The sequence below is a fragment of the Zeus faber genome (assembly GCF_960531495.2).
Source record: "Zeus faber genome assembly, chromosome: 6".
In the NCBI taxonomy this organism is placed as follows: Eukaryota; Metazoa; Chordata; class Actinopteri; order Zeiformes; family Zeidae; genus Zeus; species Zeus faber.
The window spans coordinates 33,589,593-33,607,392 of NC_137201.1; positions in this window are offsets into that span (position 1 = coordinate 33,589,593).

A 17,800-nucleotide genomic window follows, 5' to 3' on the forward strand; every position below is an offset into this window, starting at 1 on the left:
AAGCGCATGTTTTATGCAACCTCTTTCTGGCGCAGATGAATAATTATTTATGATTGCAAAACCTAAAAGGGAGGCGAGGAGATGGCAACTGGTGAAAAATGTAAAGAGGAAGTTCAATTAATATTTCAGGGAAGATGAAATATTTAATGGAAACAAATGAGAAAAACATTTGAAACAGCATGATAAATAGCAGCGAGGTTCCCCTAATTTGGCTCTCATAATCCCCATTTGTTGCTTCAGCCAAACCTTGTTCATCTCTCACCAAACTCAAACGGGTTCAATTGATTGAAGTCCTTCGTCGTTTTATTTATATATTATTTCAGTCGTTTTCTGGCCTCCTGGCTCCGTGACCATGCTGATCGAACAGCCAGGAGGATGAGGATTATTATCCTTCTGTTACCGGAGGTGTTATTGGGATCGTCATCTTCGGGTGGTTGCTTTTCCTAAACAGGAAATGTAAACAAGGAAACGAGAGAGTGACTGAGAAAGTCTTCCCGTTGTGTACGGGGGTTTTTGTTTCATTCAATTCATCTACAACCTCTACGTGGACAAAACACTGTTTTCATCCGTTTTGTTTGGGGAGACGGTTTTCACAGTCAACTTCAACCTTTTTTTTTTTTTTTTTTTTTTTGGAAATGTTTAAAATTTGGAAGATTTTCAGGAAAATATTTCAGCGTGAGGACAGCAGGATAGAAGGCCAAAATACGGAAGAATCCCTGGAAAAAACAGGAGGGTTGACAGGTATGTAATGGTGAGTTTTCATTGGATGAATAAATGATTCCGCTGGGTGGGCAATGCCCGCCGCAGCCCACCCGTAGACACGCCCCTGCTCCATACTCGGATTCATTTCTGCATTCAAATTCCTTGTAATAATTTTTCGTGCTCTTTCATCACGACAGAAACCCTAGTTTCAACGGCTTTTTCACTTTCACCCACACTAAAATGCAGAGCGTTCATGTTCATCTGTTTTGCAAATGTAAAAATAATTTAATCTGCAAACAAATAATTACTCAAGTCAATGAGAACAATTATCTGTGAGGGGCCTCAGAGACTTGGGCGTGCACGCTGAATCCATTAATTATCCCGCTAAAGATAATTGAGTGGAGTTCACTCTTTGACTGCCACTGCAGTCTGCAATCTGCTCCCGAAAACACCACGGCCACTGCAGGTTCCCCCGGAAACACAGCATCCACCAAACGCACACACATGCACAGCCGCGGTTATGTGGAGGGGCCTCAGCAGCTGGAAGCAGATCCTTCAGCTGAGGACCAGGTCTCAGATCCTCTGGTGGCGGGGTCCGCCACACAAGACTCTCCATCCCCCTCTGCTCCTGCTGTTCTGTTCCAGTTGGAACCACTGAGACGGGTTTTCTAGGAAGGATATGATGGGAAGGATAGGATAGGATTATTACACTTTTCAAATCGATGCTAAAAGACATTTCACTGCATATGTGTATGAACGTATATATACCTATGTGACAAATATACCTCTTGAATCTTGAAATGGAAACAATAGAATTTAATCCCATCAGGGTAACATTTTTTTTTAAACATGATTATTAATTTTATGCAGATTTATGGATGTAGAAATGTGGCATATAGAAATGTAATGCTTTTCCCAGGTCAGTTTAGTTAATAATATAAGTGATTCATCCTGGTTTGTAGTAGTTTGGGACGGGGATTGTTCAGTCCCTTCCATATTGATTTCTATCCGCTGATACTAAAGTCATATTCATATTCTTTAGTGACTGATGACATGTATTTACTCTTTTTTTCTTCATGTGAGTTAATATTTCCAAATAGTTAAGTTTTGTTAAACTTCACGTCTGGAGTTCGGTGCAGAACAGGGAGAGCAGATTCTCTGTCTCAAAAGATTCTGGTCCATTCATTTGCTGAGGATTTACTCTGAATAATGTTGAACGGTGATGTTGTAAATGATCCATTTAGTGCAGAGATCAGGTGGATGTTTCATGTCTAATCACACGTTCCGCGAGGCCCCTTTATTCTATTAACCTCGCTTTCCTTCATCGGATCATTCCCATAAGGTTTGGCCTTTGATAAATATTCTTTTAGTTCCACCTAATTAATGCGTCCGCCTCGATTTTCCACGCCTGTCACACACTCTAACCTCGCAGACTTTTCCTTCTCCGTTAAAGGTCCTGGGAGACCCCGTGCATGTGTGGCCTAATGATGTAGGAGGCTCTACAACTTTCTTTCTTCAGGGCCTTGTTGAGATGTTCTCAGAGAGAGTAGTGAACTGGCCCCGCCCGTATGCAGTGTGGATGTTTTCCAAGCAAACATCCTTTAGTTTGCACATTGCACATTACCATTTTGAAACCTGCAAACTCAGTGAACATTCCAATCGGAGGAAATGTTATTTAACAAGCGGAATAAAAGGTGGTAAATTCCAGAGGGATTGTTGTGATGGTAATGTCCGTAACTCTGGCACACAGACTAATAGATCTCTATTCAGAGCAGCTGCTTGGTTTGACTCGGGGGTGATGAGGAAGCTAAAGCTCCAGGAACTCAAGTCTCCTTAACATCACCACCACATTAATTACAGCAGTTCAGCATTTCTTACATGTAACCCTCAGTATTTTCCTTTGGTGCCAGGATAATTAAATTCCCAGTGATGCTGGCTGTAATGGATGAGATAAGGTTGTGATCAGGACTAATGGCCCCTCCCCAACCTGCAGCATCATTACTCAACAGGAACAACGTGGTCCCAGGTCAGGAGGATAATGTTTCGTCACCTTTTTATGGTGCGGTGCCCACGAGTAACCCTAACCCTTACCCATGCCCCCGAGTAACCCCAACCCTAACCCTAACCCATACCACCCGAGTAACCCTAACCCTAACCTATGCCCCCGAGTAACCCCAACCCTAACCCTAACCAATACCACCCGAGTAACCCTAACCCTAACCTATGCCCCCAAGTAACCCTAACCCTAACCCATACCACCCGAATAACCCTAACTCTTACCCATGCCCCCGAGTAACCCCAACCCTAACCCTAACCTATACCACCCGATTAACCCTAACTCTTACCCATGCCCCAGAGTAACCCCAACCCTAACCCTAACCTATACCACCCGATTAACCCTAACTCTTACCCATGCCCCCGAGTAACCCCAACCCTAACACTAACCTATACCAACCGAGTAACCCAAACCCTAAGCTATGCCCCCGAGTAACCCTCACCCATGCCCCAGAGTAACCCTAATCCATGCCCACAAGTAACCCTAACCCTAACCCATGTCCACGAGTAACCCTACCCCTAACCCATGTATGTTTCCGGTGTATAACCAGTCATACAGGTGTATATAACCAGTCAGACAGGTATATAACCAGCCAGACATTAAATAACCTGTCAGACAGGTGTATATAACCAGTTAGACTGGTGTAAAACCAGCCAGATAGGTGTATATAACCAGTCAAAAAGGTGTATATTACCAGTCAGATATTAAATAACCAGTCAGACAGGTATATAATTTCATATTTACTGTAATATGATGGAAACATTCATTTGTAAATCAGATGTATGTGTCGGTGCCTCTGCACTGATCTACATTTTCAGCACACAACGAAACAAGGAATCATGGGTAGATGCAAAACTTATAATGACTTTAAGCGTCTCCGTTTTCTGACAGATATTTAACCAGTCATCTAAACAATACAGTAAACATGTGGCACGGAAGCTGCTCGCCTCACATTCCTCTCTGGTTTCCAGCGCCGCTGCTGCATCCAAACAATGTCACTACAAAAAAAAAAGTATCTTCTAAAAAGATGAAATATTTTCCCTTCTCCGCCACGTTCCGCTCCTCTGTATTTCAAGAGATACTGACCTAAAAAGGTTGATCAAAGACTGTTGGAACTCCACAGCCTGCAGCCAGCAATAAATTGGTCCATTCGATGTTTTGCACTGACAAATTATTCTCCAGGGCCCTCGCATTCTTGGTAGCAACTCAATTAGCAAGAGACAGATGTAGCAGGAATTCACATTTATGTTTTATAGACGTTTCAATATTTTATTATTTTAGTTCATGTTAGTATGGACCGTTTTATATCATGAAATAATAGCTATTTGCAAATTCCTAAATACAGCGATAGTTTCTTGATACAAATTGCGGTTTTATGAGCAGGCTGTGCTCTGGTTAAATCCCTGTAGGCTTTTACACTCTGTTAAAATACCCTCAAGCATCTTTGCCCTTTTATCTGGCTGTCAAAACCCAATATTTCTAATTATGGCTGAGGGGAGAGCCAGAGCAAAGAAAAGGCCACCATGTCGACACAAACGCAGGAAAACCAAAAACTAAATCCATCTCACGTTTACACGGATCCAATAAAGACGGCTCAATCCATTTCACTTTAACATGTGGAACACAGTTCATTATTAACACTAGTTAATAGCAGATGGCATAAGGACAGAAGGAAAAAACTGTTCAAAATAAAGATGTTTTTTCTTTGCATTAATCTACAACTTTGGAGCGGCAAATTTTATTTTCTTCTGCTTTGTTACGCTTACGTCAGTAATTGAATAGACCCACCACCTAAACACACCAATATCTGAAAAGGAGACAGATTTTGGGTTGGCCTGTCCTCCACTCAGGAGAATACGCAGCATCATTAATACACGCAGTGAATCCTGTCCGTGTTTTTGGCACGGGATATTAACCCCGAGAAACAACTGTGACCTCTTGCATGAAACCATATGTTTAGCGGTGAGCGATCTGTCTGGTTTTCATGGATCATTTAGCGCAGAGAGAGCAGCTCCTCCACCTCCTCCACCTCCTCCACCGCTACAGGTAACCACATCGGGGAGAACATTTGGAGAAAAAAAATAAAATACTAAATGATAAACATGCAAAACTCTACATTTATTGCTTAAACGGAATTATCTGAATTCATTTTTTTTTTTGCTGAAATGAATGTGCAAATTATTTCAAATATCTTAGGTGTTTTAAAATAAAAAATAAAATTTGAAAAAAAACATATGGGCTGAAATTGAAACCACAACAATAGCAGCTTTTAATTCCCGCAGTTGGTTTCGTCAGATTGTGCATTAATGCCGTAGTGCATAATTAACTCGCTGTGAAATACTCCCCCGGGTCAGTGTCTGTGCTTTATTAGCAAAGTATTGCAGTTATCTTTAATTTGTCTGTTCCGTTGTTAGTCAAGCTAAATAAAATTACACAGGATGCAGTGTTCACAATAGTGCCATCTATTTTTTTGTTTACTTATTAATGGAATTCTTGTTTTTACATTTATGGCCTTTCTGTCTTCATCAAATATCATTTCATGGTGTCGACTCAGTAAGAAGGTACTAGCTACTATTCACTATTAGTTCACAAGAGAAGATGGAAATGGAATGAAAAAAAAAATACTGTTTAAAATATAGATTTTATAATGATCAAATATGTGATATTGACGCTCGACACCCAGCTAGTCTGGGAGGTATTCTGGGGGATTTTCGACTGGTGCGCCGGTCGTTTTGCTGGCAGCGCTTTCAGAGGCGGTGCCGCTCCGAGCAGCGGGGGGGGGGGGGGAGGTACCCGGACGGCCGGGCCGGACCTCTCCTCCGCTGCATCATTAACACTCTGCCAAAGATGGATGGCCGTGGTGTGCAGGACCAGGACCGGGTCCCCCGCTCGGCCCGCTGACCTGCTCTGCCTCTTAGTTAACATTCAGAGGGCCCTGACCTGAAACACGGGCTTGGCAGCCGAGCCAAGGTCCCTCCCTCCCCAAAGACATTAGAGCTAGTTATCTTTCAGCGGCAACTTGCTAACCTTCCCCGGCCACAGCGCCAACTGCCTGGTCCTGTTCCATCCTGTCACCGGCTGCTTGTGTCCAATTTATGTATGTTTGACAGCTCAGCTCAAAAGTGACAAACGATGGGCGCGTCGGATGGAAGGTCACGTTTAAGCGCAGCACAGGTCAGCGGCTGGAGGACGGAAGCTAAATCACTGTCAGGAAAATGAAGGATGCAGCATCATGAGACAACAGGCCAACATGTCAGACTGATGTTATAATCCACCAACCTGCTTCCACTGCACATCCATCTTGATTTTGCACGGACGGACAGACAGACAGACAGGCTGTTAGAAATACAGGGTATTTGCAGGTCCTTAAAATGTCTTAAATTCACTTTTATAAATATTAGGCCTTGAAGGTCATTAAATAGTCTTCAGTTTGAATTGTAAGAGGCCTTACTTTAAAAACAAAAAAACATTTTGTCTGATTTAATTTATTCATTTTTTGTCCAGTCCAAAAGTTCAGAAACCCAGTTCTTCTGCATCAGAGTCAACGTCAACCTCTGCCCCGCGCCAAATCTTGCAGTACCTACCTGGGATCTTTACTGAACGAGGGAGAGATGATTGGTCACAAATATTTTTTAAATCTGTCTTAAAAAAGTCTGAAAACCTCTGTGTATACCCTGGTGACAGCTTTGATGCCACGCAGGTTAAAATACAAAGTTATTTCCGATCAACATATTAACATAAAAATAAACGATAAAAATCCACTTCCTCGCAGATTGTGAACAAATATTTAGAAACGCCGCGTTCCACCTGCTGCAGTGATTTCAAAAACACACACGAGTGTGAATAACAAACAGGGAAGGAGGCGCTGGTTGTGGCATCTTGACAACTCTTTAAGTAATTCCTACAAGAGCAAACACCCCCCGGGCTCCCGGCGCCGCCTTGCTTAAGTCAAAACAGAAAACACACACAGCCCATGGGTTTCCATACTATCCCATAAGTTCTGCCCAGCGCTTTCACAGGGTATTAGGAACTTCCTGCAGTTTTGATAGAAATGCTGGCAACCTCTGTCGGAAACGGTGAGAACCCCGACCGCTGTCACACTCAGGACATACAATAAACAATCAATAAATATGAGCACGGTTGCTGACGAGTTATTCTGATTTTATGTTTTAGAGAGCAATGTGACTCATTCAAAATGACGTTTACAGTCTTGACAAATGTTCTTTTTATCAAGTTAACTCATATACTGTACTGTACATTCCCTGTAAATGAAGAAATACACAGACCTTTTACTTAAGGAACCACGTTGACATTTCTACTTCAGTGAAAGTACTCGCAACTTGTAAAGTTTTAAAAGTAATATCATTCATGGTCATATCCAGTGCCCTGATCTAACAGAATCTATAATACTTCATAAAGTACAACAGCAACAAAGTACTGTGTTACTTTGCAGCTCTGGAAATGGAGTAATACCGTAAAACATGCTACCGTGCCGCGCGGCTGGGCGTGTCTGGAGGTGATGTGGACACACAGTGCAGGACGCTCAAGGACAGGACGCGCTCAGATTCAACAACATTCACTCTCTGTCAAACGCCCAGCTCCCAAAACTGCCAAGCCAGAGGAAAATTAACCCCCATGCACACACACACACACACACACACACACACACACACACACACACACACACACACACACACACACACACACACACACACACACACACGACCCTGGCTGTGCATGACGGAATAACACACAAGACAGTTGCGCCTGAAGGACCCAGGAAAACGAAATAATCTTTAATCCCCGTCCCTCGGAGGCACTCGCAGCACCTGTTATGCTCGGTGGCGGCGTGCACGAGGGCGGCGCACGGCTCCGTTCTAAGCTGCTAATTATTGCACTAATTACTCACTTTGGTGCGGGGTGATTACCGCCCTCTTTCAGGTGAACGCCGCCTCGCTCGCTCGCCAGCTGAGGCGACGGCGGCGGCTTGTGGAACAGTTGCTCTCTTCCTTTTTCCCTCGCAGATATTTGACCCCTCGTCATGTTTGCAGTCTGTGCGTGGGGGCTGCGGAGAAACCGGCCGGGAAGTTTTAATTGCTGAACAGAAGCAGTCGTGGAGGAGACGGATCCGTCCATCTGCTACGTTGAACTCCCTGTTTTGCAGGTTGTCGTCCCCACACCGAGACGCTGCGTTTCTGGCAATGAAACCGCATTATTTCTATTCAATCAATGGAAATGGAAATAATCACACCCATAGTATCTTTTTTTCCCACTTATCAATAATTAATCAGTGAAAATGTATTATTTTCAGTTTAAGGAGATGTATTTTTAATTAGAGCCTGGGGGTTTAAAAGCCTTTAAGACAAATAGAACTGGTCTTTGACTGGAATTAGTCCAATTAACTGAAATGCGGCATCAAATACGATCTCTGGATTAACTGATCTTTCATGTTCAAAATGAGCGCCATTAATATTAAATTAGACTTCATACGATAACAGGTTCTATCCACTGTCGTGAAGCTAAATAGCAAAAACCTTTTGTGTGAAATTGAATTCCCTGTCTTGTCCAAGTAATGATGAATGAGATGTGAACTTCAGCCTTCTCTGCCCATGTGCTTTACATGTTAATATGGGACTAAAGGGGGTCACACTATAAAACATTTCTAGAATAAATATGGAAATAATGATTAAAGGCCACGTTAAAGTAAAACTGTTTGTGTCTTTCATATCAATTATTATAATATGTTTTGTCAGCCAAAAAATAAAACATGAAATTAAGGTTGTTTTTTCGATTTCAACAACAAAATCAGGGAAATGGCCAGAAGCAATATTATCGAGAGGTCTTCAGTGAATATTTTCACCTTTTAAATTTACGACCAAAAACAGTTCTCCCCTGATTAGACACGAATAGATTACTGTGATGAATCTGAAATGATCAATAGAATTGGGACGAGGTACTGAACAGAGAAAGAGAGACTTGGAGATTAGAGCACAGATAGAGGAGTGGGTTCTGAAAAGGCTTTTGAAAGTTCCCAGTGACCGGATGGAGACTCAGCGCCTCATCATGTGATATGAAGTGGGATGAGAACAACCTTGGCGGTGAATCCGTTGTAAAGACGTGGGATGGGGATGTGGTTATGACGCGTCCTGACGGTCACCGGCCTCCGTCTCTGAGCGGAACAGCTCCAATATCAATTCAGCGCAACGCCGTCTGCTGATGGCTTTACTCTCCAGGCAATGTCAATTTTGTAGAAGTACTCGCAGATTAAGTCTGCGGGATGTCAAGGGGGCTTGCCGCCGCCGCCGCCTGGCGCACGCAAAGGGTCCGAAAGCCCTTGTCTATTACCCCCCCCCCCCCCAAGGACAGAGTTTGGCTGCTTACGGCGGCGGGGGGAGAATAATAGCACATGATTCCTAATTTCTCCGATGCAGGACCCAGGTGACCAGGAACTCCTGGGTAATCCAAATGCATTCCTCCCTCCCTCTCCCTCTCCCTCCCTCCCCCCTCTCTCTCTCTCTCTCTCTCGCTCTCTCTCTCTCTCCTACTTTCTCTTTCTTATAACCTTCCTCCCTCCCTCCCTTCATTCTCTCTTTCCTCCTGTTTCTTGGCCCTGTGCAAAGCCTAGCCTGGAGCCAGAAGCTGTACGGTCCATTCATCAAAAGCCTGCACCTCTCTGCTGAGAGACGAGGCGATACGGACTAATGAACTCATTACAATAAAGCGGGAAGGGATGGGTGGGATGGGTGGGATGGGTGGGGTGGGATGGGTCGGGTTGCAGGGGGTCTTTACATATAGTTCAAAATGAACAACAAAGCAAACCTTTTAGGCGTGCCATGGCATAACCTCCTCTTTTGGTTTTGTGTGAATGGCTTCGGCCCCATCAGCTGATATCATTTAATTGCTGCAACCATCCATTCATCATATTCTACTGCTTTCTGTTCTATCACCGTACTTCTTGTTGTTTTGCATGAATATTTGCTGCACTTCACATGTTAGTTCATGTAACTCTACCCCCCTTCCCTCAACTCCAACCCCAGGCCAAGGGTACACCTTGATGAGCGAGGAGGGGAGGCTAATTCATTCTTCAGGCTTAATTAATCCTTTGTCTTATTTGATGAATGGCTCCCGATTGTGCTGTAATTGTGATATTTTTCTTTTCCTTTTTTTCTTCTTGGGGGAGGGGCCGGGTGGTTGGTGGCGGCTGCAGAACCCAGTGTTGACGCCACACCGGGGGGACAGTCCGGGGCGGGGCTCCTCTGCGGCTGGTCCAGCAGCTGCCGCGTCCTTTGACGTCAGGCGGCGCGGAGAGCGATGGCGCGCCGCGGGGAACGTTTGTTTACGGATTTGTCTCGGTTAAGAACATCAGCGGTCCCCGGTGTCGGTTTTGACAAAGATGATTTGTTGTCTGTGAGCAGTCGCAGCCCCGTGATAATTTCTTAGTTTTATATGAATTTGTGCCTCCGGGGGAGAAACGCATCATAGTGATAAATCCCATGTTTGCCTTTCTAATGATAAGTTCTTCAACTGTGAAAAAACACAGTTTTTATTTGGGGTTTGGATGTGATGCTGGTTTATCAAATGATTTAGGTCAATATAATGTATGAGATGGATGTTGGAAGACGTAGACAGACAGTGCAATGCAAAAGTTTGCATTCCACTGCATTCAAATGTATTTTTCAATCAATATCTAAGTGAAAAGAAGTTGATCTGACCTCACTTTCTGTATTATTCACAGCTACTTTTTAAAAAGGTCATCACTAATGCCCAGACCTAACCTTTTTTACTCATTAGGGATTTCAATGTAGGAATGTAATTCCAGGGTTGTACTATTTTGAGTCAACAACCATGGCTCCCCTAACGACTTCAGAATCAAGTTATTTTGATTCCACCAACAAGGAAAAGGGCTACAGAAAGCTCTTAGGGGCGAATTCACAAAGAATGCATTGCGGCTGCTAATAGCACCATGTATTGCGTATAGATTGCGGCCCTTATCTGCATCGTCTTTGCGTCGATACACAAAAGATATTACGCTAATGATATTCAAAGTGCAAACAAAGCCATAAAGTTTTGCTGCTGAGTGCAATTTCTCCAATAAGAAATAAACGGGCTCTGAGTGGATCTGTCCATGAGGCTTTCAGACGGACCACTTTATTGCTATTCCCTATAACTTATAGTTGTTTTTTCCATATTTTTTGAGCTTATTAGGAATTACTGTATGGAACTGGTTTTGTCCTGGTTTTGTTTGTAACCCATTTTTTGTTACAAACATAAAAACATTTCTGTGAGTGTCAACAAGTTGCTTTTGGAGTGCGTTTTGAAAACCAGCAAGGACTGCTCGTTCGGCTACCTTTGGATGCCATGACAGTAATAATAATAATAATAATAATAATAATAATAATAATAATAATAAATATATATATATAATGAGATACCTTTATAGCCCGATCACATTTACATTTACATTTACATTTAGTCATTTATCAGACGCTTTTATCCAAAGCGACTTACAAGGGAGAATAACATTCAAGCTACATTGCGACAGAGATTAGTGTAACAACAACATTAGTGTAACAATAAATACTGCAAGGTGGTGCTAAGTAATTGTAGGTTAGGACAGGAGGTACTCACTGAAGAGCTGGGTCTTCAGGTGCTTCTTAAAGACAGAGAGGGAGGTCCCCGCTCTGGTCATTTTTGGCAGCTCGTTCCACCAACGTGGAACTACAAATGAGAATAGCCAGGCGACGCTCATTTGACGAGCGCAGCATCCGGGGGGCAACATGTGCTCTTACAAGAGCATTTAAGTAGGCGGGAGCATTCCCAGCCATCACTCTGTAGGGCAGCATCAGAGCCTTGAACTTGATGCGGGCGGCTACAGGTAACCAGTGGAGCTCGATGAGCAGCGGAGTGACATGTGCCCTCTTTGGCTGGTTGAACACTAGTCGCGCCGCCGCATTCTGTATCATCTGTAGTGGCTTCACCGCACAGGCCGGCAAGCCTGTTAAGAGGGCGTTGCAGTAGTCGAGACGGGACATCACCAAAGTTTGTACCAGCAGTTGAGTGGCATATTGGGTCAGGTACGGCCTGACTTTTCGGATGTTGAGTAGTGCGAAGCGGCAGGACCGGGAGACGGCGGCAACATGGTCCGAGAATGTCAGTTGGTCATCAATAATGACACCAAGATTCCTTGCATTCTTGGTAGGAACAAGAGATAGAGAGTCGATTTTAATATCAATGTTGTGATAAATACCTTGTTTGGCCGGGAAGACCAGCAGTTCCGTTTTCGCCAGATTTAGTTGAAGATGATAATCCTTCATCCATGTGGCTATGTCAGCGAGACAATCCGAGATCCGCGTCGAGACAGTAGGGTCGTCGGGCGGGAAGGACAGATAGAGTTGAGTATCATCCGCATAGCAGTGATATGAAAAGCCATGCGAGCGGATGATCGGGCCCAGTGAGGTGGTGTATATGACAAAGAGGAGGGGTCCTAGCACTGAGCCTTGGGGCACCCCTGTGGTGAGGTTGTGAGGCACAGACAGCTGGCCTCGCCATGTCACACTGAACGAGTGCCCAGTGAGGTAAGATTCGAACCAGGAAAGTGCACTGCCCGTTATGCCCACACTTGAGAGTATGGACAGGAGTATGCAATGATTGACAGTGTCAAAAGCAGCTGATAAGTCAAGCAGAATGAGAACCGAGGATTTGGCAGCAGCTCTAGCAGTTTTCAAGGCCTCTGTCACAGACAACAGGGCTGTTTCAGTGGAGTGACCACTTTTGAAGCCAGATTGAAGTGTATCAAGAAGGTTGTTTCTTGACAGGTACTCTGTAACCTGTCTAGAGACCGCCCTCTCTATGGTTTTGGAAAGGAATGGGAGGAGAGAGACCGGCCGATAGTTTTCTACTTGATTGGGATCGAGTGAGGGTTTTTTGAGCAGTGGTGCGACCCGAGCCGCTTTGAAAGCGGAAGGGAAAGTGCCGGAAGTGAGGGAAGAATTAATCACATGTGTGATTGCCGGGGTGATAGTCGGTGATATGGCTTGAAGGAGGTTAGATGGGATCGGATCTAGCGGACAGGTAGTAGGACGGCTACATGTTAGTAGTTTAGATACCTCACTTTCAGCGAGGGGGGTGAAACCAGGGAACGATGAGCCTAGGGCTGGAGAAGACAGGTTGTGAGTAAGTTGTTTAGTGAATTGGCTGCTGATGGCTGCCACTTTGTTAGTAAAAAAGGAGGCAAGGCAGTCAGCAGTGAGGTTAGTAGCTGGGGGAGGTGGTGGAGGGTAAAGCAGAGACTTGAAGGTGGCGAATAACTTACGTGTGTCTGTGGCACCGTTGATCCTATCGTTGAAGAAGGCCTTCTTGGCAGCAGTGATGCTGGAAGAGAAGGAGGACAGCAGTGTCTGGTAGCTAGCAAGCTCCTCAGTTGTTTTGGATTTGTGCCATTTCCTCTTGGCTGCTCTGAGGTCATTGCGCGTTGTCCGGAGGGTGTCAATCAGCCAAGGGTGCGACTGGGTTGAACGAGCAGGTCTGGTGGATAGTGGACACAGGCTATCCAGACATGAGCTCAAGGTGGAGCAGAGGGAGTCAGTGGCATCATTAACCTGCAGAGAGGAGAAAGTGCCGTGGGGTGGAAGAGAAGAGGAGAGCACAGAGGAGAAGTGGGTGGGAGACAAGTTGCGGAGATTGCTGCGGATAGTAACCATGGGTGGGGAGGTGGGGGGTTGTTTTGGTAGCTGGACATTGAAGTGGATGAAGAAGTGGTCAGAGAGATGAAGAGGAGTGACCCATAGGTTGTCGGTGGTACAGCTCCGAGCAAGAATGAGATCAAGCTCTTTGCCAGCCTTGTGAGTCGGTGGAGTCGGGATCTGTCTTAGGTCGAACGAGCGAACAAAAGACAGGAAGTCAGCCGAGCTCGCACTGTCCAAGTGGATGTTCATGTCTCCGAGGACGAGCATGGGACACTCATGCTCAGGAATTGATGACAGCAGGGTGTCAAGCTCATGTAGGAAGTCACCTAGTTGTCCTGGTGGACGGTAGATGACGACCACATAGGCTTTCACCGGAGCAGTCACCAAGACGGCGTGATATTCAAAGGAGGCAAAGTTGTTTTAAGGCAGCAGTGGATTAAATTTCCATGTGTTGGAAATTAGCAGGCCAGTCCCACCACCACGGCCAGATGCTCGGATGTGTGGGAGAATGAGTAGTTAGTGGAGAGTGCAGCCGGGGTTGCGCTATCTTCCGGTTTAATCCATGTCTCAGTGAGAGCAAGGAGCTCCAAGGAGAGGTGGTTGGCATGACCAGAAATGAAGTCTGCCTTGTTAACTGCAGATCGACAATTCCACAAGCCAACAGAGAAGGAGGTCTTTGCAGAAGATGTTTGCTCCAGGGACCTGAGGTTACCCGGATTGCATCGGCGTATGGTATAACGACGCTTTCTGGGTGACCTTGAAGTTGTAGGGATGCGGTAGTAGCACATTTTGTATGGAGTGAGAGAAAGAAGGCAGGTTTGCCTTGTTCGGTGTCCTTGCTTCGGTGTCCTTGCTTCGGTTGACGTGCAGAGGTAGACGTGCGTCTTCACACGAGAGCGACTACAAATGGGCCAACGCTTGAAGCTAACGCTTCAAGGGCAGGACCATAAATAGGTGATAGAATACAGCTGCTCGTGTGATTAGGGTTGCACCTGGCTAAGAGCACGCCCACATAAGAGAGGACTTACCTGAATAGGGGATGTGTCTGGAACACAAGCTTGTTGGCAGATCAGCAAATAGCAGTGAAATGTACAGAGTCAATCCAGTAGTCCAAGTTGCAATACTACAATAAGAGCAGTGATACACTACACAGAAACCTCAGCACTAGAGCTCGACTCAGAGTTAGTTTGTAGTGCAGGGTATTTATCCCTGTCCAGCGGAAGGAGGACACGCCCAGAAAGTTAGACAAAGGGTTTACTGATTAGAGGGAGTTGCTTGGCTCACACCCTTGCTGATGGCTGAGCAGTTAGCAGCAGATATGACGGTACTACCCTGAACCAGCTAGGACAAAGTAAGTGCCAAATAAGACTGAACCAGCAATAATAACAAGAAAAACAACAGCAAAGGACAACAACAAACGACAACAATAAAACAGATTTAGTCAGTAATGCACTTCTATTTGACGTGCAGAGGTAGACGTGTGTCTTTACACAGAGCGTCTTCACAGGAGAGCGACTACAAATGGGCCAACGCTTGAAGCTAACGCTTCAAGGGCAGGACCATAAATAGGTGATAGAATACAGCTGCTCGTGTGATTAGGGTTGCACCTGGCTAAGAGCACGCCCACATAAGAGAGGACTTACCTGAATAGGGGGTGTGTCTGGAACACAAGCTTGTTGGCAGATCAGCAAATAGCAGTGAAATGTACAGAGTCAATCCAGTAGTCCAAGTTGCAATACTACAATACGAGCAGTGATACACTACACAGCAACCTCAGCACTAGAGCTCGACTCCAGTGCTGAGTCGATCAACGCCAAGAATATAAAATATAAAAAAAATCCCAGCAAGTACAGGCTAGACGCCGAATAATAATTTGAAGATATTATTTACAGATCACTGGAAAGTCACTCTAGCTGCGTGTGGCTATAAGCGCCAGGGTTTGTGAATTGGATGTTTTTTGCAATGAGGCTCATTTGCATAGGAAGGGGCCAAATTAGCGGCATTGTATGAACAAGACCTAATTAAAATACGTGCAAATAGCACCAGCAAATTGAGACGCTATTTGCGTGGCAGCGCATTTAGTCGTGCATTTCACCCTTTGTGGGTGCTGTGAGGATTAGACGCTCGCTTTTTCTGTGAATTGCTCCGGTTTAGCTGCCACAAAATCCATGCAATCCTCTTGTGAATTCGCCCCTGTATGTTTGACTGAACATGTTTCCACCGTCAGAAATATTATCAGAAAATGGAAATTAAATTGAACAGTTGAAGTCAAGCCAAAGTTTAGAAGTCCAAAAAAGATTGCAGATAATCTGGAAACCTGGTCAGAAGAAGCCACACATAACTGCAAAGCGCTGCAGTAAACAATAGCGGACACAGGTCTAGCTGTTCATAAGACAACAATACCTCAAATTTTGTTGTGTACTACTTGCACAATGACAATAAAGTGATATTCAAAAAAAACTATATGACCATATGGTATATGGTCTGTTATGAAATGGAATGGCATGGCATGTTATTGTGGTGTGGGGGTGGTGTGGTTTAAGCAGCCAGACCTGTCTTGGATCTAGGTCGTTGGCCCCAGGATCGAGGAGGGCTGTACACCTGTTGCTCCTCAGAGCAATCAAAAAGCAACAGGTAGATCACCCATCCCCACACACACACATGGGGAGAGCCTCTGTCATGACATGTGTCCATCTGCTCCCGGCTTGTTCCATCTGTCCACTCTTACAATAAATTGGTGTTTTCAACATCTCTGTTCTCTGTTCATCATGCCTGTGTCTCTGTGTCAGAGGGCCCTGAAAATGCCACTGGGCTGAGGTGTGGCAGGCGGAACTGCCACAGTAACGTCGTAGTATGGCATGGTACGTTATGTTATGGTAGGGCATGGTAGGTTATGTTATAATAGGGCATGGTAGGTTATGTTATAGTAGGGCATGGTATGTTATAGTCTAGTACAGCATGATATGTTATGTTATAGTAGGGCATGGTATGTTAAAGTATAGTACAGCATGGTAGGTTATGTTATAGTAGGGCATGGTATGTTATAGTCTAGTACAGCATGATATGTTATGTTATAGTAGGGCATGGTATGTTATAGTCTAGTACAGCATGATATGTTATGTTATAGTAGGGCATGGTATGTTAAAGTATAGTACAGCATGGTAGGTTATGTTATAGTAGGGCATGGTATGTTATAGTCTAGTACAGCATGATATGTTATGTTATAGTAGGGCATGGTATGTTATAGTCTAGTACAGCATGATATGTTATGTTATAGTAGGGCATGGTATGTTAAAGTATAGTACAGCATGGTAGGTTATGTTATAGTAGGGCATGGTATGTTATAGTCTAGTACAGCATGATATGTTATGTTATGTTATAGTAGGGCATGGTATGTTATAGTCTAGTACAGCATGATATGTTATGTTATAGTAGGGCATGGTATGTTAAAGTATAGTACAGCATGGTTGGTTATGTTATAGTAGGGCATGCTATGTTATAGTCTAGTACAGCATGATATGTTATGTTATGTTATGTTATAGTAGGGTATGGTATGTTATAGTCTAGTACAGCATGATATGTTATGTTATAGTAGGGCATGGTATGTTAAAGTATAGTACAGCATGGTTGGTTATGTTATAGTAGGGCATGGTATGTTATAGTCTAGTACATCATGATATGTTATGTCATAGTAGGGCATGGTAGGTTATGTTATAATAGGGCATGGTAGGTTATGTTATAGTAGGGCATGGTATGTTATAGTCTAGTACATCATGATATGTTATGTTATAGTAGGGCATGGTATGTTATAGTCTAGTACATCATGATATGTTATGTTATAGTAGGGCATGGTATGTTAAAGTATAGTACAGCATGGTAGGTTATGTTATAGTAGGGCATGGTAGGTTATGTTATAATAGGGCATGGTAGGTTATGTTATAGTAGGGCATGGTATGTTATAGTCTAGTACATCATGATATGTTATGTTATAGTAGGGCATGGTATGTTAAAGTATAGTACAGCATGGTATGTTATGTTATAATAGGGCATGGTATGTTGTAGTATAGTATGGCATGGTATGTTATGTTATAATAGGGCATGGTATGTTGTAGTATAGTATGGCATGGTATGTTATGTTATAATACGGCATGGTATGTTGTAGTATAGTATGGCATGGTATGTTATTGTATTGTAGAGCATGGTATGTTATGTAATAGTAAGGCATGGTATGTTATATTATAGTTGGGCATGGAATGTTTTATTATAGTAGGGCATAGTATGTTATAGTATAATACGGCATGATTTGTTGTGTTATAGTAGGGCACGGTATGTTATAGCATGACGTGGCATGGTATGG